We start from the raw sequence: 18,606 nt of genomic DNA, 5'->3' as shown, positions 1-18,606 counted from the left end.
CTGTGCCTGGGGCACTATGGAAATCATCACAAGCAGGGAGTAGTGGGTTGGACAACCCTTGGTGTCAGCAGTGGGGCAGCAGTGACTTCCAGTTACTGCTACAACCAACATGATCATTAGGGTTGTGCAAAGCTTTGGGTGGTGATTTGATTCAGAGGAGAATCAGCCTGATTCAGTGGCTGAATCTCCAAATCTGAACTGAATCAGGGGACCAATTAAAAGGTCCAAATCAATTCAAAACTCTCTGAATCTTCAGAAAAGCAGGGAGCTGCAGCTGACTCCAAGCTGGTAAGTAAGGGGGTGGTGGAGGGGGAGATAGGGGAGGTGACCATGGAGGGGACCCCTGCCAGCCCTCAACCTGTGGCTACTCCCCCAGCCCCCCTCTGACCCTCATCCACTCTCCCAGCCCCTCCCCATGGCTGCCACGCCTGCCCCAGCTCCTGGCATTTAAAAAATAATCCCTGACTCACCAGGTGCTGCTGAGTGGGGGGCAGAGGTGATCCCTGCTGCCCCTCACTGCCCCATGCTGCATGGGGGGTTCTGTATGAGCCCCACAACCCCTCCCCTTGCTCCTCCAGCCCCCCCCATGGGTGTCCCACCCAGGCCAGCTCCAGCCGCTTAAGAAAAAAAAACATGGAGAAAAGCCCTGGGACTCACTGCTCCTGCAGTGGCCCTGGGGCTTTGGGGGGCTTGTGCAGAGCCTCCCACATGGTGGGGGGCAGTGGGGATTGCCCACCGCCAGCAGGAACATTGAGTGCAGGGGTTTTTCAGGTTTTTTTTTTTTTCTTAAAGGGCCAGAGCCACGGCAGGTGGGGCAGCCAGAGGGAGGGGCTGGCATGGGCTTGTGGCAGAGCCCCCCAACGCAGCATGCGGTAGTGGGGGGCGGCAGGGATTGTCCCCCCCTGCCCGGCAGCACCTGCTGAATCAGGGCTTTTTTTTAAACAAGTGTTGGGAGCTGGGGTGGGTGGCGTAGCCATTGCCAGTGTGGTGGAGGATGGGCCTGGCTGATTCTGAGATTCTGAGATTTGGCAGCAGCCAAATCTCCAAATCAGATTTTGCCAAGTTGATTTGAGACAGTGATTCGAATCACTGAATCTAATCACTGTCCCCCTAATCGGCCAAATCTGAAGTGAATACTAGCCGCTTTGCACAGGCCTAGTAAATGTACTAACTTAACCAAAAAACTGTTTCTTCTTTAGGCAGGGACAGAGTTACAACCTTTGGGAAGGTGAGGAGAAACAAAGGCTGTAGGGAGAAAACAATGTTCCCTTCTCTTATAAAAGTAGAGGAGCTGAGCAGCTATGTTTCACACATAGCTCCACTTCTTATTTCAATCTTTCTTAAACATAGATCTGCCATAATACCATTAGCAGAACCCTCATATTCATGTCTGGAGGGTCAGACTTTGCATCCACATCAGAATTCGCCCCAAAGGCTGAGCCTTCTGCTTTCCATGCTCAGATTTAGCCCATGCTACATACGTCAATGTAAAGCCACATTTGTATATTTTATTTGGGTTTAGCCATAGCATTTAAGTAACTCTAAGGCAACAGGTTTGTAATGAAGTTCTGGATCTCCATGACGTTCATCTCCTAACAGATACAAATCTTAGGACCATTGCTGCAAGACATTTACTAAGTTGAAGGCCTCATGTCTATGACAAGACTGATTCTAATTCTGGGGTGAGGTTGCTTCATATTTGCACAACCCAGGTAGAATTTTTCATCAGTTTCAGGCAGTCTAAAAGGGAGCACTGCTGTAATTAAGCATGAAATTGAATAGTATAATTAGTACAGAACTCTTTGTATTATTGAATCTGATATTGAACAATATATATGAACCCTGAAGTATTAATGAAAAACACAGAAGGGACATGGCTGAATAAAAATGCAAATTCAAATGAACCCCCCTTTCCATTATTTGTTCAGATTCACAGTGTAGTCTTCTGAGTTTCTCAGAGTGGATGCCAAGACAAAATGTTTAATCCCCATAGGTGTGAAGACAAGAGACTTACATTACTCTTGTAATTATTATGCCAGGGCACTTGTACATGTGATGGGGGTTTTATAATACCTAAAGTTTTATTTTATGCCCCCTAAATTGAAACAGTGGGTCTCAATTAAAAACCCACTGAGACCCACTGTTTCAATTTTTCCATCATGTTACGACAACGGGCAGGCTCAGGGAAGATTTGGATTGGGCCAGGTGTTGCCTCTGAGCTGGGGCAGCTTCTGGCCCACTAGCCACCCACTCAGGCAGCCCTGGAAGGCACCGCCACTGCAGAGGGAAGAACCAGGGCCCCCTGCAGCTTAGGGACCACTCAGCCCACCAGCAATTTGCCCCCTGGCTGTGGGATGTCTCTGCTGGAAAAAAAAAAGGGATCTGGCCCCTTGTTGCCTTCAGCAGGCACCAGGCTGAAGGTAGAAGCAGTGAGAAGCCTGATTTTTTTTTTTTTTTTGTAGAGCCTGCATACAGCTGGGTATGCTGGCGGCCAGAGAAGGCGACAGGGATGGTGAATGGGGCCCTGGAAGCCCACCAAGCCCAAGCTTCACTGAGCCTTCCTGGACTTCCAGCATGCTCACTACCTTCTCCAGCCACCAGCACACCCAGCTTCTCTCCTGCTTCTTCCTTGTGCTGCTCCAGGAGCAAACCAGCCCATTCCTGGGTGATCCCAGGCAGTGGGAAGGCAGTGGGGACAGTGCATAGGTGCTGGAAGCCCTGGCAGGCTCAAGGAAGAGTTGGAACCAGCCGGGTGCTGCCTCCAAGCTGGGGCAGCCCCCAACCCACTAGCAGCCCACCTGGGTGGCCCCACCACTGCGGAGGGAAGGACCAGGGCCTCCCACAGTTCAGGGGCTGCTCAGCACCCCAGCAGCTCACCCCGTGGCTGTGGAGAGGCAGGCAGGCTCTGCAAAAAAAGAATTGGGTCCCTCAGCACTTCTGCCTTCAGGCAGGTGCCTGCTGAAGGCAGAAGCAATGAGGGGCTTGATCCATTTTTCCTGCAGAGCCTGCCCACCTCTCCTGTGGCTGAGAAGCTGAAAGCTGTATTGTTACATTTTGCAACATTGCAAATTCACCTGCATCCACATATAGTTTAGTTTGTAACAATGCAAACTCATTTAAAACTCCCCAAACTGGTGCACATGTAATGTGTGATGCCATTAAGCCATACAAATTACATTTTCATCACGTGTACCTCATGATGACCACCATGTGTACAAGTGCCCCTAGACTCAGAAAAAGCACCACTAGGGTATTCCGCATGGCACAGCTAAAGAAATCTTGGCACCCGCTCTCCATCCTCAGTAAGACACAGCAGCCTTTGCCTTCAAGTTAACATAGAATGTAAACTGTATCTGGTCAAGGATTGGGATTTTTCAGGGTTAATTGCTATCTGATACTCGGTTTCAAATAAGCTTCTTTCCCAAACCTCTTTTCAGGCAGTACACCATAAGGATCATGCTAGCTGTCTTTGATGACTCCTCTTGTGTCAGTTCAGTAGCAGGTGGTGAGAGGGAGAACCTATAAAACGTTTAAACTCCCTTTAGCTTCAATTTATCTGAGCAGAATTCAAGTAGTATGATTTCCCCCCCACCATCTGGGAGCCACTTTAAAAGACATTTTCTCATATCATGGCAATTTCAGAAAATCTTGCTCTATAGCTATGAAATCGTAAGTCACTTTTCCTCCTAAACGGTGCCTCAATGGGAAGGTTTTTAAACTTCAGGTTATAAAAATGTTTGGACAATTTATTCATACAGATTTCTTGAGAGCTTTCCCCTATTGCATTTTATTTTTATATCACCCCAAAAGTAAAAGAACTCACTGCTAGAGATGCTGCCTAGTTAGCAAAAACCCTTGACATGGCTTAGAAGTGATTTTGCTTCCTTCTAGTCTGTCTATTTCCAACTTCAGGGTTATCAGGGAAAAAACATCCACATTTGTTTTACTCTTTTCTATAACAGTAGATGTTGTAAAGCTGCTTCCCCAGTTTGTTCAAAACATTATGTTATGGTTACACAGGAGTGGGCATCAAGATATAAGTGCATGCCCTGTCCTTGCCATAACCTTGGCCTTTGACACTGGATAAGTCCCTTCATTTCTCTGTACCTTAGTTTCTCTGTCCCTGCAGTAGGATGGATAATATGTGACTGCATCACAGAGGCATGGGAAAATTTACTTAGTGAGAAGCAACAGAATCTCGTTCACTGGACTGGGCACGCGGGAAATTTGTATTCTATTTTTGGCCATTGTACTGCTGCCTGACCTTAGGCAAAACATTTTGCCGCTCTCACTCTTGGTCTTTACAGTTCAAATGTAATGAGGCCCTGAACCATACTACAGTGCAAAAATCAATGTCGCGTATAAAACACTTTGAGATCCTTTGGCAAGGCGAATGACAGAAATGCCAAGTGTTATTATTAAGCTGAGCAGAAAACCATTTTCCTGTCCCACAAAGAGTTTGAAAATGTTCTTGTGCCATAGCAGCTTGATGCCAAGACTTTCTAAAATGAAAAAAAGAAATGAGAGAGAGAGACACCTTCACCTACTGCAGCTTAACTAATAGCCCAGTGGCCAGAGCACATTACACCCCCAAGTTCAAGCCCTTGCTCCATACAGGTCAGAGGGACTTACCTCCCACATCCCAGACAAGTGCTTTATGCACTGGGCTAGTGGCTATGTTGAGGTGGGTGAATGGATCAGAAAGTCCACCTTTGTGAAAACTGGAATGTACATTCCCATAAAAGGCTTCAGTTTTGTTAGGCCAACACTTCTTGACTATAACAAAACAAAACAAAACAAAAATGTCCTCTAAATGTTTCCATCCAGCTCCAGTTACTGTTTCTTATTTGGGATCTCTGGAGCAAGAGAAGGAGATAACTGATCTGAAATCAGCTACAAATCCTGTCAGAAACTGGGGCAGGCTGCTGGCACAAGCTGGTGTTTACCACAGAGAAACTTACCTACTAATAAAAAAAATTAACATCCCTGCGTGGAGTCTCTAAATACATCCACAGTCTGGAAATGCAAAACAATGGCACATCTCCCACACTACCAGCAATTTTCTTACCTATTTAGCTTTGTCATCACGAGGCAGTCATTAACACCCAATAAGTGCTAAACAGGCAGAGTGCACTGTATAAATTGCTACCACAAGCCCCTGGAACTTAAAAATATTAACTTACTTCCAAAGGAGCTGACCATAGAATAAATTGAGTAGTTATTGTTGCCAGTCAATGTTAAGTATTAATTGGCTTAAAATTTAATGATTGCATAAATAAACTGAGACTCGAGCTCTGGAACAGCCAGTTTAGCAAGGCAATAATCTATACCTTACTAATCAGATGAAATGAACCGTAATCAACTGCTTCACAGTTTAAATAAAACAACCCCCAAATCAATAGGGAATTGCTGTTCTTGTCAGTACTGCTGTCAGTGACTTGGCCCACTGCATGTTTAACTGTTCCACTGCCACGGTAGGGCATTGATTCTTTTTACCACCAGTGCCCCAGAGGGGACAGAGACCAAAACCACTTGTGAACCATTCACATGGGGCTGTTTCTTCAGGCAGGCTTTCTCCAATTATCCAGCCCTGGCATGTGCAAGGGGCCCACCTGCTTCCACTTGGCTTGGATCTCTCTGCTTCACCCTTGGACTCTTCCTAGGAAAGCAACTACCCTTAAACAGGCAGCTCTGCAGCTGCATGTTGCAGCTGAGATACCAAACTGGAGGTGAGCACTTTCAGATCAAAAGACATTACAATTAAAAACAACAGGGGCTATCTTCAAGGTCTCAGGTACAACAGAACACCTTAGAAGAGACCAAAGCTTTCAGGTTTCCCTTGAAACTTTTAGAAATGGTGCAAGCCCTGTTGGATTCATTTGGAGCTATAGGAGCTCAGTGCCTTTGAAAACTTTAATTATCTTCTTTTACTTCAGTAATATTTTGGGGGTTTGAACAGCCATAAGATGGAAGGTATTAAAAATCCACAAGTTTCCCTAATATTTCAGGGTTAGATCGATGGCTTAAAAAGAAAGAAAATAAATCTAGGTGGGAGGAAAGGTTGGGAAGAGGAAAAGCAAGCATGGTCAATCCTAAGTGTGCAAGACAGAGTCATTAGACCCAACTTCCACTCCCTGAAGTTCTGAATATCATTGTGCAACCTCAGGCCAGTCATCATTAGCCCCTGTGCCCCCATTTCCCATTTGCTACCTTCCTACATTGAGATTTAGAGGTCACTGTTTGCATCAGTTGTTAATTCATAAAACTATTGACAGAAGACAAGAACCTCTAGTTACAGGGACTTTATTCAAACCACCCACAGACAGTTTGACAGAACACGTTGCTGTTTGCTCATCAGTTCCTTATTTTTGTTTTTGTATGGGCATGTCTACACCAGCTTACTAGTGAAGCAAATGCCACCCACTTGCTCGTGCCCTGTATGTGCCAGCTCCCAGAAATGAGGCAACATCACTGCCTTAGAACGGCCCTGACCACGTGCCGGTAAGTATGCTTGAGAAAGGAGCCTACGTGTGGTGCTGTGTGAGTGTTCAGCACCTCTCGGAGGCAGCAGTTTCGCCTCATTTTTGGGAGCTGGCTCTGAGAGCAGAAGCAAGTGGGCAGGGCATGTTTCACCATGGTGAATGGGGGTGGTACAGACCCACTTTGGGTGGGTTTTTAGCATCTCTACTATTGGACAGAGTGCAATATGGAACAAGGGTACAAACAATTGTTATCAATCATGTTTATTAGGGTGGCATTTAGGGGCCAACTGAGAAAGGGACCGATTGCTCTGTGTTTACACATAGAAAAAGCCTGCCCTAAAGAGCTCCTAATATAGCACACAAGCTGTTTGAACTGCTTTCTGTGATGGCACAGCCAGCTTCTGGCTCTGGCCAACTTCTCCATGCAGTTTCTTTTCCAAAGACCACATGGCCAGGGTCGGGGAGCAGAATTCACAGGGACAACAGGTTGCTAAAAGCCCCACACTGGTCATATGTTAACTTATTTTAAAATATTAATAGGCACATTCACCATTTATAGCATCCATGTGGAGGAAAACAAAAGCAGTTGTAAGTGCTCTCTGGGCAGGATTAGAACAATTTGCTATTAAAATGAACTAACTTTCTAATAGAATTAAATGTTCTGCAACAAGGAATGAAAGGGTCTGAGCCAGGACTGGGCCTCAACAGTATAAATCAGAATTTGATCAACCAAACCACCCTGATGGTGCAGGCCTGGCTTGCAAGTAATGCCACTGACACTGTTCAAACAAGTACATACCTCTACCATGAAAGAAGTGGCATGGCCTAGTGGATAGTGCACTGTCCTAGGACTCAGGGGATCTAGGAGCTTTATCCAGTGTGGCTCTGGGACTTGCCTCTGGCTTTACCTTGGGGAAATCACTTAGCCTCTGTGCCTCAGTTTTACCATCTTGTAAATAGGGGTAATGAGATTGACTTTTATCAAAAGCTGGTTATTTTTATTGTTGGCATGAGTAAGGATGCAGGATGAGTCTCAGTGGTTGGTATTTGTGCCGCCACAGCAACTAGAGTTCTCTTGCTATCGTTTCCTATCTTATGCTTTTTTGGTAGTTTCCAAAGCTGTCTGTTGCTCAAGCAAGAGTTTTGCAGATTGCCAAGGTGGAATTGAAATGCTGATCACGCCTTCCCAGCGTTTGCGCTGATTTTCAGAAATTGCAGTAAATCAGTATAGCTCTAAATTGGTCTCTTTTTTGGCTCTGGCTTGATGTAAAAGGAAAACAAATGGAGTTTTAAAGTGCAGCTAATCAAGGAGTTAAAGAGAGATTAATCCTAATGGATTAATCAAATTGCAAGAGCAAGAAGGACAGAGGGAGGGGTTGGTTGAGAGGAATGAGACAAAGGCAATGAAGTTTAGCCATTTTTAAGGGCAACATCAACATTTAAGAATAGTTTGGGGGGGCGGGGTTTGGACTCCTCATATTTTTCCTTCCCTGGCTGATAGGGAGCAAGGAGTGACAGGGCAGGCAATAGCTCCATTTTCTAGGGCATCCAGTAATACTCCTCATACAGAAGCAAGGGCTTTCAGAATCAAATCAGCCCGGTTGCATCCAGCATTCTGCTTTCATTCTAACAAGCAAAGGTTCCATAGTCTATAAAGACAGTGCCTATGCTCACTCTGTTTAAAGTCAGATGGAAACGTCAGGCCTAGGTGAAAAGAACGGTAAAATCCATCCACAGATTGACCTTCCCATCTGGCTTCTTCCATTGATAGCATGAGTGTTAGAATAATAGGAACAGCCAGGATTATTAATAGAAACCATTCATCTCCCTGGTTGTTTGTGAACATAAGCCTGGTCTAGGGAGGTGATGAGTGCCACTTGCTCAAGAGCCAAGCACTCCCAGTTCCTACTGACATCAAGGGGAATAATGGCACTCAGCACTCGAAGTCTACCTTGTCTCACTTAAAGCCAACACAAAAAGCATTTCAGTGACTGCAGCTCACAGAGATCTACCCAAGTCAGCTTCAGGCTAGGGCAGGCGTTGTTAGCAGCACAAATGTTCCATGGCAGCAAAACTCAGGTGGGCTTTTTAGCCCATGGTGAGAGGCAGGGTATACACACTCAGGCTGTTAGCCACAGCCTGGCTGCTCCTTGGTTTTGTAGCTGGTACACTATTACTGATGCCCCTGCTAAACTAAAACCAGTTTGGGTATGTCTACCACTACCTGGTCACAATACTGACTGCAGTGCAAGCCTACTCAAAGGGATATAGTTCAGGAGAGGAAGGCTATTAGGCTCCACTGGCAAAGAAACAGAAGGGGAGTTGCTGGAAAATTTGTGTTTAAAGAGAGCTGCTGGAAGAGTGAGAGGTAGGGGTGCTGGAGGTTAGTAACCAATAAAGCTTAAGAATAGTAGATGGAAATGCAGGTTTAAAGGAAGAGGAACTATGTCATCCAAAGACTTAGTGCAAGGCTTATTTAACTCCCCAAAATAGCTTGCATAAACAACTCTACAGGATTTAATTTTATTTGAGAGCAAGTCTTTCAGGCTGCTGACAATTTAGCTTCCAAGCTGGGATTGTAGGAAAGCTTCTGTATGGGCTGAGCTGTGTCATTTGATTCTCCCATGATGCAAAGCATTAACTTGCACCTCCAGGCATGTGAATGATTCCAAGTGAAGAAAGGAAAAACACTATTCATTTGCAAAGAGCATTCAGCCATGAGGCCAATAGTACAATTGTATCAGCTCAATTCCGCTTACCTTTGGGCAGTTGCTACATGCTTCATCTTTTCTCAGCTCTGAACTGCAAATAATACCCACCTCTAACACTTTTACTATTGCCAATGCTTATTCAGTCCTGTCTGTAGGAGGATCAAGATTCCAGAGGGCCTAGTGCCTCGTACATGCTGACAGAAATGCAGATCTTGGGAGCTGTTCAGTCTTGTTCCTATTTATTCCATACATTTTGACTCCTGTGCATCTATAACTTCTCACTCACCATAGGATCTCAGACCCTGTGGACTGCAATCTGTTGCCTTTTGTTTATAACGTAAATCAATTATAAGGGAGCAGTGTCATCCCTGTGTTGCATTAGGACTAATGAAGCACCGAGATTTGAGCACTTAAAAAACTTGGCCTTAAATACTGCACTTTAGACTCTATTTTCTAAAGGAACTAAACTCAGCTCCCACTTGGGAGCTCTTTTCAAGATCTGATCATTAAATAGAAGTCAATTTATTTTGAAAAAACACAGTCTTCTGTGATTTGTGTAGTCATCCGGAGGTTATGTCTGCACTACATAGTTCAGGCTATTAACATGCAGGTTTGAGAACTCAGGTTAGCCTGGCTCAAATGCCAGTATCTCTACAGCAAACCCTTTCCTGAGTTACTTTATCCTTATCAGCTCTGCAGTCACCCATGTGTAACTGGAGGTGTATCCCATCTTTCTTTGGCTGGGAATAAACCTGTCAAGATGCGCATAGAGCTGTTTATTTTGTTGGAGAGGGTCTCTTGGATGGGCATTAAAGGATGATCAGCAGTTGTATAATATTGCTGAACCTCTCTCTGAAAAGTGGTAGGTTCCACCCCAAGAAAAAACACAGCTGAGGCTTTACCCCATACCCTGAACCATGCAAACAAGTGCAGGTTGAAAATACAAATAAGTATATGTTTGAGGGCAAACAAATTTCCCAGTTGCACATATACACACACCCTGGACTACAGTGCAGTCATAGCGGAAGTGGAAGGAACTGAATCCGGAACCAAAGCACCAGTGATATCTCAATAAGAGGATCAGTCTACGGCATGCAAACTGTGGATATGGCCCCCAGCTGCCAGACAAGTAACCCAATCCATACTATTGATCAACCTGAGTGTCTTCTATGATGAGATAACTGGCTCTGTGGATGCAACGAAAGCCAGTGGACATGATATACCCTGATTTTAGTAAGGCCTTTGGTACAGTCTCCCATGGCATTCTTGCAAGCAAGCTGAGGAAGTATGGGTTGGATGAATGGACTGTAAGATGGATAGAAAGCTGGCTGGATCATTGGACTCAATGGGTAGTGATCAATGGCAGCTGGTCTCAAGTGGAGTACCTCAGGGGTTGGTCCTATCAAGCTGGGAGGAATAGTAGATATGCTGGAGAGTAGGGCTAGGTTTCACAGGATGTTTCTACATGTGAAAATAATTTGGAAGCAGTTTACTTTGAAGTACTCTAGAGTAAGCTCTCCAGGGCATGAGCCTACACATGCAGGAAAGCAGGAGCAGATTTGCTGCTCCTAGCAGCAGACTGCTTCTGCTCTCTGCAGGACTGCACCTGGCCCCTGCAGCAGCTCCCCTTGGGTACTAGCAGGGAGCACAGGATCAGGAGACAGCTGTTTCTTGCTGGGGGCTGGGACGTTGCTCCCTGCCCCCAGGAGCTGCCTGCTGCTGGGGCGGAGTCTGCCACTAGCACCCAGGCAGGAACAATGTCCCCCTGCCCTGGCAGCAGGGAGCTCCCAGCCCCTGCTCTGTGATCGTAGGGCCAGGGCTGAGAGATCCTTATCTCCCAGCCTGAGCCCCACAGTTGAGGGGCTCAGACTGGGAGATACTTATCTCTCAGCCTGAGCCCCCCAATCAGGGGGCTGGAGCTGGAAGATCCTTATCTCCCAGCCTGAGCCCCATAGTCATGGGGCTGGGAGATTCTTATCTATAAGGGCTGATTCTTATCCATAGGGCTGGGACATAAGGATCTCCCAGCCCCTGCTCACCAATCATGAAATGGGCTGAGAGCTCCCTGCTTCCAGGGCAGGGGGACATAGCCCCCACCTGGGCTCTGGTGGCGTAGTCCACCCCAGCAGCAGGGAATAATCTCCCACTCCCTGCTGCCTGGCTGACTGGGAGCATTTGCTCCCAGTCAGCTGTCTACACATGTGCTACTGATAATCTAGAGTAAATTTGCTACCTGTATTTACAGGTAGAAAATTTCCTCGGGATTAGAGCAAATTCATGTGCAATAAGCATCTGCACATGTAGATGGTGACACTTACTGCTCAGTAATTAGCTCTAATCTCAAATAAAGTATCTCATGTAAATATGCCCACAGTGACCTAGACCAGGGAGTACTTAGAAAGGCTGTAGGGGGTATGCACAGGCGGGGATGGAGTGCGCCTCAGGGCACTGCGGCAGCATCTCCCCTGGCACATTCCCATACTTTGCTTCTTACCTGGGGGAGGGGCATGCTGGGCACTGCTGGCCCCACACGGTACACCGCAGTGCCTCACCACCCCCACCCCAGCTTGCTCTCCATGCCTGCTCCCAGGAGCAGGGCTAGGGGGGCGAGGACAGTGGTGCCCCTCTGTGAGCTGCACACATGCTGCCTGGGTGGCCAGACAGCCTGGGGCTCAAACATGGCAGCTGCTGCCACCACCATCACTGCCCTGTGCCGCTTTCTCACAGCAGGTTGCATGTGCAGCTCCATGGGCTGGTGACAGGAGACATGTGATTGGCTGGGTGCAAGGCCTGTCAGCAGCCTACAGAGCTGAATGGGTGACCGACTATGAGAAAGTGGCCTGGGGCAGTGATGGTGGTGGTGGCGGGTGCCACATTCGAGCCCCCAACGTCCAGCCATCTGGGCGGTGTGTGCGCAGCCCACAGAGGGGCATTGCTGCCCTTGTCCCCCCTGGCCTTGGTCCTAGGAACAGGCACAGATACACACTCCCACCCCCCCATTCTCGATCTGCGCCCCCCCACTTACCCCTGGGGGGTGGTGTCTGTCTGTATTTCTGCATCTGTGTGTGTGGGTGTGCATGCATCTGCGTGTGTGTCTGCATCTTTGTGTGTGTATGTGTCTGTCCCCTGCCTGCCTGGCAGCAATAGGCATATGGCATTGTGCAGCTCTTGGGGCAGCAGCATTGCGGTGCAGAGTCCAGCCTCCAGCAGCAGCAGCTGCCTCCACCCTGCACACAGATCTGGGGGGCACATGGCCCCTGGGCCTCCGCTGGGGTTTGTGCAGTGATGGGAGCTGCCTCCCAACCCCCCCAGGCAAGCTGCTCTTGTGGCTCTGTCCCATACTCCACCCCAGCTGTGCTGTGCCTACCCCTGCCCCTGCCCCTGCCCTAGCCCCAGCTCCACTCCCTCCCTCACCACAGGGGCCTCAATCTGCCCTCCCCTGCTTAAAAACAAGAGAAAAATATAAAGGGGTACATAAGCTGACACTTGAGGCAGAAGGGATACACTTGTTTAAAAAGGTTGAAAACTCCTCACCTAGACAAATTGGAGGATTGGGCCAAAAGAAATCTGATGAGGTTCAACAAGGACAAGTACTAAGTCCTGTACTTAGGATGGAAGAGTCCCATGGACCGCTGAAAGCTTGGGACCAACTGGCTAAGCAGCAGCTCTGCGGAAAAGGACCTGGGGGTTACAGTGGACAATAAGCTGGATATGAGTCAACAGTGTGCCCTTATTGCAAAGAAGACTAACAGCATACTGGGCTTCATTAGTAGGAGCCCTGCCAGCAGATGGAGGGAAGTATTTATTCTGCTCTATTCAGCACTGGTGAGGTCACATCTGGAGTACCATTTCCAGTCTTGGCCCCCCACTATAGAAAGGATGTGGACAAGCTGGAGGAGTCCAGCAGAAAGCAATGAAAATGGTTTGGAGACTGGGACACATGATTTGTGAGGAGAGGCTGGGGGAACTGGGCTTATTTAGTCTGCAGAAGAGAAGACAGGGAGATTTGATAGCAGCCTTTAATCAGCCGAAGGGTGAGAGGATGGAGCTAGATTGTTCTCAGTGGTGGCAGATGACACAACAAGGAGCAAACAAGGGGGGTTTAGCTTGGATATTGTATATTAGAAAAAACTCTCTCATTAGGAGGGTGGTGAAGCACTGGAACAGGTTATCTAGAGAGGTGGTGGAATCTCCATCCTTGGAGGTTTTTAAGACCTGGCAGGAATGATCTAGTTGGGGATGGTCCTGCTTTGAGCAGGGTGCTGGACTAGATGACTTCCTGAGGTCCCTTCCAACCATAATTTTCTATGATTCTATGATTCAGTGGAAGAAAAGCTTAGAGCAGATGGAGGACCTTATCTGGGTAATTAATACTGGAAAGAAATTTCTCATGCTATTTCAGAATTACAGCATTGAGCAGTATTCAGATGAACCCTGGCAGCTTATTTGCTTAGCTTTTTACTGAGATTCAAAGTAATGTATTTGGCCCCTAGAGTTACACCAGGGACACCTAAAGCAGCCCCCCCCCACCCCCTGCCTTACTGCATGATGCTGTGCCTATTTTCTGGTTCCTTTTTCTAGAGACAAGCCAAGGCTAGGAGGTGGATGTCAGCTGTCAGTTGGTGCTTCCCAGATTCTGTCACAGCCCCAGTGAGATCTAGGCACAACTTTTTCCTCCCAGTGCACAAAGGATTCTTCACAGATGTAGATTCCCTTTATTTGCAGCTAATTGGACTTAAGCATAAGACGGCTTGAATGCGATTAGCAACAATGAAAGTAAGATGGTTTAAAGTTATTAATTATATACATTGCTGTTTACAAGAGAATAATAAAAATCAAGCCAATTATGCAGCATTATCGAGGCAGAGTGCTAATCATTTCAACTTAATGAAATGAATACATTTCAAAAGGAATAGTTACTGGTACCCTTTCTTTGTTGAATGCATAACGAAACAGTATTTCTGCTTAGTGAGAGGGTGTGGTATCACTCCCAATGTACTGCTCAGAAGCTATGTCTAACCCTACACTGGTTTAGCGCATTGCCGTGGTCTAGCTCCTGATTTGTAAAATGTGGTTCATACTAAACATTCTATGGGAAGATAGGAAGCCTTTTGATTTCTTTCTTTTCATAGGCCCTCCAATCATCATATTGAAATATACGTTTTCTTGCCTTGTGCTGTTCTTCCCCTTTTTATTAAACTATTCTATTGCTGTATGTAGCACCTGTCATCTCAAAGTAAAAGTACAGGTAGGGAAACTAAGGTGCATACAGAAGTGCTCTGTGTATGTTTTACAGTGCTGTAATTTAGAGCACTTTTTAATAGCACTATACAGTTACAGCACTCTTAGACAAGACAGAAGTGTAGTGTTTGGGGGCATGGGGCGGGGGTGTGTGTGGGGGGCTGGGGAGTGCTCTGAGCCTCGCTGCACTTTCCAGGCTAGGAGGCAGGGGGTGCTCTGCAGCCTCCCAGAGCTGCAGGAGACTGCGGACAGCAGCAGGTCAGTGTAAAAGGCAGCTCTCATCCACACTGACAGCCTGGCTCTATGCAGGATCTCAGCGTGTGTGCATGTGTGTGTGCACAGGTGTGCACATATGTGGGCATGCATGCGTATGTGTGCATGTGCACATGTGTATGTGCGTGCATGCATGACGGTGTGCATGTGTGTGCTGCCCTTTTGCCCTCAGCATGTCCCTTTCACTGAGCCCTCCCCATCTGCCACGGGGCCTGACAGCAGCTCACAAAGCCTATGGGATACTGGTGAAATCACCAGAAACCTGACCAGCGTACAGAAGTTATTTAAAGCGCTGTAAGGTGCTAATGCACTGTCCCCATTTTTAAAGTGCTGTAAAGACATGCACTTTTGTTAAGTCACAGCACTTTTAATGATGAAAAAACCCACTTCTATACACACCTCTAATGCGTAAAGCAGGAAACTTGCCTAAGAAGTCAGCCTTAGAATTCCAAACAGAATCCAGGCCTCCAAAAACAGTCCCCAGTTCTACCTATTAGACATCTGTCTCAGTGTACGAGGCTATTAACAAGTCAGTAAAATCCGTTGCTATGTGATGAACACACTCTGCAATTGCATCCTAACAGGCAGCCATAAAGTGTTTGTGTCCAATGTGCTCTTTGGAAAGCATGATGAAAAAGATACTCTGCTGGATACCTTGGCAGGTGCTTTCAACGGAGGGATAGGCAAGAACAAACAACCCAGAAGCAGCTTTCTCTGCTCAGGGAGAAACAAGGTGCAGTGACAATTTGAAGTATCTTTGAATTAAGTGTGTCATATATTGGTGTTTAATGTAGTATGGGGAAGGTAGATTTCTACCCTTGATGACTCATCAACTGTAAGCTTTGTTCTGCATGAAGGTGATGCTAGTTCAGCCTTCTTGCACTCCATCATATGTTTTCTTGTTTGTTTTAACTACAAATGGATGGGCTGAGCTGTCAATCTAATGTGAATTTTAGAGTAAGAATTGCAAGCAGAAATCATTTCCCCCCCAAAAAGAAAAAGCTCTCTAACTCTTACAAATAAATCTGAGCTATAATGCAAAGAAACTCCATCTTCAAGTTCTGGTGACAAGCCACTAGCAGCAAAGGGGAAAGAAAAGAGCAAAAAATGAACCTGAACATTTCAGACATTCAACTCCTTTCTAATGCTGAAGCACAAGAAAACTTTGGCAAACTTTGGTTCTGGCAGAGATAAGAGTTATCAACCTGGGAGTAACTTTACATGGAGATTGCCTAGTCCCAGAAAGGGGCATTTCAAAAGTCCCAGAGCTCTGGGAGGAGAGCCACTGTGTGAAAATATACACCTTGCAGAGTCCAGAAATGCCATAGCCTATTCTTTGGGGGTGCCTATACACATGTTTTGGGGTGACGGGCGGGGGGGAGTGTGACGGGGCTTTTTAACTATAGCGGCTTTCAGGAGCCACTGAAATTAAAATGCTGCAGCATCTCATGTATTCAGTGTTCCACGTTTCAAAATGGCGGTGGGTGCACTTTAACTAAAGCTCATTTGACAAGCTTTAGTACAGGCACCCCTGCCACCTCTTTGAAATGTGGGACACTGAATACACAAGACCCTGCAGCACCCTGCAGAGCTCTAATCAGAACACGCCAGCAGATGCAGGTAATTGGGTCTGCTCTGACCTGGTCTAATCAGAACGCATCACAGCATGTGTATAGGCACCCATAGGGTTTAATTCTTTGACATACCCTTGGCATAAGGGGGCATAGCTCAGGAGATGGGGCTTTCTAGCTTTTCCTAGCTCACATTTGGCTGGCTGTTGTGGCCCCCAAAAATTAGAACACATCTAGGGGTAGCTCCAGTTCATAAAAAGCCTCCTGAAAGCTGCTTGAAAGCAATGTAACCATATCAGAATCACCATTAGTGACACATACAAGTAGCACTTCTCTAACCTGACCTCTGAATACATTCGCTTGTCATGGCCTGCAAGGGGGGCAGTGTACAGGGACTAGGGTAGGGGTAGACAACTCTTGGCATGAGGGACAGAATGTGGCATGCAAAGGTATTTTGCTTGGCATACGTGCCTTGGGGTGCACGATGGGGAGGGGGCCAGGGCTGTGCTGCCACAATAAGGATTAGGCCCCTCATGGCTTCCCTGCTATCCACCCTTGACACTCTGACATCTTACAAGTCGAGGTTGTGGGTGTTTTTTGGCAACCTGCCCAAAAACATTGCTGACCCCTGGACTAGAGCCTCCCATGGCACAAGCTACCAAAGACTGTCCTTGTCCACAAGACAGAGCATAAGGTTCCAATACAGTGTTCTACCACCCTCTAATTCCTCCTGAAAACCCTCAGAGTTGACAATACTCAGCATCTTCCAAACTATGCCCCTAAGGGGATGTAGCAGGGGTCTGTCTGGTAGGTGTACATGGTATAGTTGTATGGCAAAAGAGAGAGACTGGGAAGCAAGTAGATAGAGGTAGGGAGGAAGAGTGTAGGAAAGAGAAAACTTGGAGATGGAGCAAGTGTGGAAGTTTGATGAGGGCCATTATAATGGTCTGAGAGCAAAAGGCACCAACCAATATACGTGTCATGAGGCCTATGACCAAACTGAGCTTTAGAACATGCACACGTGCAACGGACACCGTCTTGGCCCTCACATTGGAAACTGTAAGTGGGTGGTTTCAGAGCTAAATGCATGAGTTGATACAGTTTTAGCCTGTGGCGGTGTCTGTACCTGATGCTTATTCTCTGGGGAATTGGCCACAGATGGGACATACAACACTCAACTGTTTGTTACACTGACTTCTACCCCTTACACTGAAACTTTCTGGGAGGAGAGGGAGAAAGCTTCAAATCAATTTCAGAAGCAATGATTTCACTACTAATTATGCACAGAAATCATTTTGCTTCCACTGTGTATAATAAAGCAATATGACAGACCAAAATTCACCTTGTGCATTGCAAATTAAAAAGAAGCAAAACCCAACACCTCAGTCTGCCACCTATTCCCTCTGAGCCAGATAATCAAGTACAGATGCTATGTAAACCTCACACCCACTTCAATTAAAGACACCTAGCTCAGATTTGGAAACAATTAAAAAACCCATTATCTCTGATTTACTGTTACCTTGCTATGTGTCTATATTCTAGCATGGTACAAACTACAGGTAGTATGATCTGAGTGGTCGCTGGTTAGAACTAGCTGTCTCATTCAGGCTTCACTTTAGCACCAGCCTTATTAAAACACTCACTCACACCTCATTTTACCTTCATGCTGGAGATGATTTAGCATGATTTATTCCAATTAGTCATAATTTATTGTTTTAATGAGCTCTTGTGCCGGCTTTATGTGCTTCATAACCATCCTCCTCAGCTGTTATAATGAGCTTCAAGGAGGTCTCTTAATAAAGACTTCTAAAACCTTCTTCTTTTAAAAGGTGGAATAGGTTTTTGGACTATTAGAGGCAAATCAAGAATTTTCCTTATTTTCTTTGAGGGGCTTCAGCCTTACGGAGTTTGTCTGGACCTCTTTTGGTGAGTGGGGAGTTTAGTAGTACAATCATAGCTAGGAAACATATACAACACTTTTTTTACCCCAGAGGAAGAGGGTGCCACTTGTCAGTCTTCATGGTTTAGTTTAATGGCTGCTCATTAGGAGAATATGTAGTTTACAGACTATATTCAGTCTTTGGATGGGCAGAAAAGAAATCTTGCCCTTGCTACTAGGCAGTTCTTTCCCCTGCAGAGAGGAAAGAGAGGCTACAGCAAGAGAATGAGAAGAAGAGCAGCACCTGGACCAGGAGCCCATGGATCAGGGGCGGGTGGCCCACAGGCTGCAAGTTGAACAGGCGTATTCTAGCACATGAGACGAAGAGCCCAGGAAGGTGGTGGAAAAGATGCTAAAGACACATTTGCACTGCTCAGATCCAACTCAGC

At 46.5% G+C, this 18,606-nt stretch overlaps 1 long non-coding RNA gene across 1 annotated transcript in view; it reads left to right on the top strand.

Annotated features, from left to right (window-relative positions):
* LOC109290649 overlaps positions 1 to 14,564 on the top strand; it is a 21,777-nt gene extending 7,213 nt beyond the window's left edge. Inside the window, exons 2-3 of the long non-coding RNA XR_002095642.1 lie at positions 4,685 to 4,688; positions 14,456 to 14,564. This is a non-coding gene — a long non-coding RNA (uncharacterized LOC109290649). The remainder of the gene's footprint in view (positions 1 to 4,684; positions 4,689 to 14,455) is intronic.
* The last annotated feature ends 4,042 nt before the right edge of the window (positions 14,565 to 18,606 follow it).

The sequence above is a fragment of the Gavialis gangeticus genome, unplaced genomic scaffold (assembly GCF_001723915.1).
Source record: "Gavialis gangeticus isolate Ggan-Ray unplaced genomic scaffold, GavGan_comp1, whole genome shotgun sequence".
Classification (NCBI taxonomy): domain Eukaryota; kingdom Metazoa; phylum Chordata; order Crocodylia; family Gavialidae; genus Gavialis; species Gavialis gangeticus.
Note: the sequence above shows the minus strand (reverse complement) of the source record. Positions and strands in the feature narration are given on the sequence as shown.